Source organism: Lissotriton vulgaris, chromosome 2_1 (genome assembly GCF_964263255.1).
Source record: "Lissotriton vulgaris chromosome 2_1, aLisVul1.2, whole genome shotgun sequence".
Taxonomy (NCBI): domain Eukaryota; kingdom Metazoa; phylum Chordata; class Amphibia; order Caudata; family Salamandridae; genus Lissotriton; species Lissotriton vulgaris.
Window position 1 is genome coordinate 363,816,596 of NC_141687.1, and position 2,747 is coordinate 363,819,342.

Genomic DNA, 2,747 nt, shown 5'->3' on the forward strand with positions numbered 1-2,747 from the left:
TTTGGTCTCAAAAAGCACACAGCCACAGTAGTTACTGGCACTGAACAAAACTACTTTGTGTGCCGATATGCTACTTTTGAAAGAGCAGAATGCGGTCACTCACAGTGAAGCCAACGATACAGTGCGAGAGACAGTATTTTAATAAACTCAAAAATTCAAGGTCAACGCCAGACCAAATTAAGGGCCCAATTATTGAAGAAAGTCTCCAAAGTGCATCCCTGGTATATGTCCTTGAATTAAGTGTAGCTATACGGCTTTTGTGAATTCCCAGGAATTTATAGAGGAAGAACAAGAAATAATACTCCTAGAAAATATTTGTGTACTGCATTTTAGCATGAGCAAAAGTTGCATATGTAGATTTGCTCATGCGAAAATCTGAGTGTTTGCATGTTCACTTTCCCTTCAACCTCTTTTTTCCCCAACTCTGAATAAAAAGTTCTTTAAATCAATAATTGAGTACAGCTTAATCAGTATTGATGGTAATGACCCAATTCACATGGGAAGACAAGACGGTTTCTTCTACGCGTTTCGACACAGGCGTGTCTTCATCGGGAAAATACCATCTCTGATAGTGAATCTAAAAATAAGCGCCCATTTAAAAAAAAAAATACACATACTATAATATAAAGTGCATATACATAGAACAATTTGTTGTACAATACATTGCTTTTGAATTAGTTAATGTAACATGATAGACCGCTATTAGGATTATCTTCTAACATAGTGTCTATTACTAACACATGAGAGACCAATTGGTTTACAGAATCATAGTTCATTTCCTTTAGAGGTGAAAAGGGTATGAAGGAGGGGTAAGAAGAAATGAGAGGAGAGAAAAGGCAAGGATGAAGACAGGAAAAATAGCCACACTAACAAGTTTTTATGGAAATAAATCAAAAATGATGGGCCAAAGAAAGAGGGTATCTTTAGCATGTAAGGTTGCGACATTATATGTATGTTTATGCTGGGACTGTACACCTGAGAAGGATAGTTCATTTAAGAGTGACTTTATTGATAAAACATAAGAAGGAGACTTAGGCTATCGACGGGCTCTGTATTAGCATCTGATGAAAAGCGTCTAGATAATCTATGCATTATTATGACATGCCTAGTCTATCTTACCTTATTGTAGATAAAGTAGAGGTGTTAAATTTTGGTAAAAAATCACGATATGGTGACCAGTCAAATTGAAGATGGCGTCAATATAGAAACTGAAATAAGTGTAAGAACGCTTAATGAATATAAAAAGTACACTAAAGGAGCTGTAAACAAAAGTGTCCGGGATGTGTGGGAGTAGGGGGAGTGTATAGTTATCTGCAATCTCCGTGAAAATAAAATGTTGTGTGGAGATTTGGCTGCCGGTTTGAAGGTTGCTGGGTGAAGAATGTCAGCAAGCTCTGGGGCACTTATATGTGTGGAGCAATGATGATTCAGCGAGAGGCGTTGCAGACGTATGGTAGCACCGTTTTGTGCCCTGTGGTAGTAAAGTACATGGTAAATACCTGCAGATGGTTGTTAATACACAGTGTGGGGTACTCATAACGTCGTACTGATATAGCATTAGATTGCGGGCCGGCAGAGGCGGAGTGAATATATGAGGGCCATGATGGTTCGGCAGTATGTATTTAGCTTTTACTCTAAGGGTAATGGGGACTGTTGTGCAATATTACCAAAGAAATTTCCCCAATCATCAAACTGACATTTCAGTACAACGTTCCACTTAGTTAGCAATTAGAGATGTGGTAGTTGATAGTACCTTGCTTAAAGTAGCACACAAAGAGGAATGTGATCCATGAAGCGGTGCGTCCTATTATATAACACACTCTCGGTTCAGTACACTTCCACTTGGGCAGGATCTTAGGGCTAGAATATAATCAATAAATGCAGTGAGTCAGAAGGTATGTAGATCGTGGTGACGTTTAACTATAGGTTTGGAGACAATATTTACAGAGAATGGACCAAGGGACATAGATTTCATGTAAGTCTTAAGCCCCAATAGGTTAACGATTCAAAATGCAACAGTGAGAGGTACCTGAACTAGAGTAGCGCATGTGATGAGGTGCGGTCCATGAAGCGTCGCGTTCTGTCAGATATTCCGCTCTCGGTTCGGGACAATTATAGATAGGCAGAATCTTGCTGTTAAAATAATAATACATGCCAATATTTACAGGGAATGGGCCAGGGGACATAGATGTCATTTAAGTAGCACGCCCCAAGAAGGATAACGGCTCAAAATGCAGTAGTGAAAAGTACCTGAACTAAAGTAGCACACGTGATGAAGTGCGGTCCATGAAGCGGCACGATCTGTCAGATATTCCGCCCTCGATTCGGGACAATTATTAATAGGCAGACTCTTGCTGTTAAAATAATAATACACGCCACGAGTCAAATGAAGTAAAGCGAGTAATTACATTTGACTCTAAGTAAGACGACGGAGGCTAGCGATTAGAGTACATACTTTGATATAGGACCGTCAAGCTCTCTCAAAGTTGTCTGTAGTTTCTCCAACTGGCAGCAACGGATGTAAGGTGGCTGTCGGTTGGTTTATATATACGTCAAGGTGATAGGACAGGTTTGTATGTCCTGCCTATTTTTAAAGCGAGAGGTACCTAAGCTTGAGATCGGGCATAGAGAGCTGTGATTGATATGAGCAATGTAGTGAGACGGCAAAATCCCCTACGTGTACACCTGTGTGTATGGAGAATAAGACAGATGCATAACCTAGTGAATAAGGGATGACTTGGTTTGTC

The 2,747-nt window shown here is 39.9% G+C and overlaps 1 long non-coding RNA gene across 1 annotated transcript; it reads right to left on the reverse strand.

Annotated features, from left to right (window-relative positions):
* Positions 1–1,317: 1,317 nt before the first annotated feature.
* Positions 1,318–2,432, reverse strand: LOC147730361 (uncharacterized). The gene is made up of 4 exons (XR_015308573.1): positions 2,251–2,432; positions 2,030–2,133; positions 1,754–1,860; positions 1,318–1,471 (listed from the first exon to the last, which is right to left on the reverse strand). It is a non-coding gene; the product is annotated as an uncharacterized LOC147730361 (long non-coding RNA).
* Between the last annotated feature and the right edge of the window lie 315 nt (positions 2,433–2,747).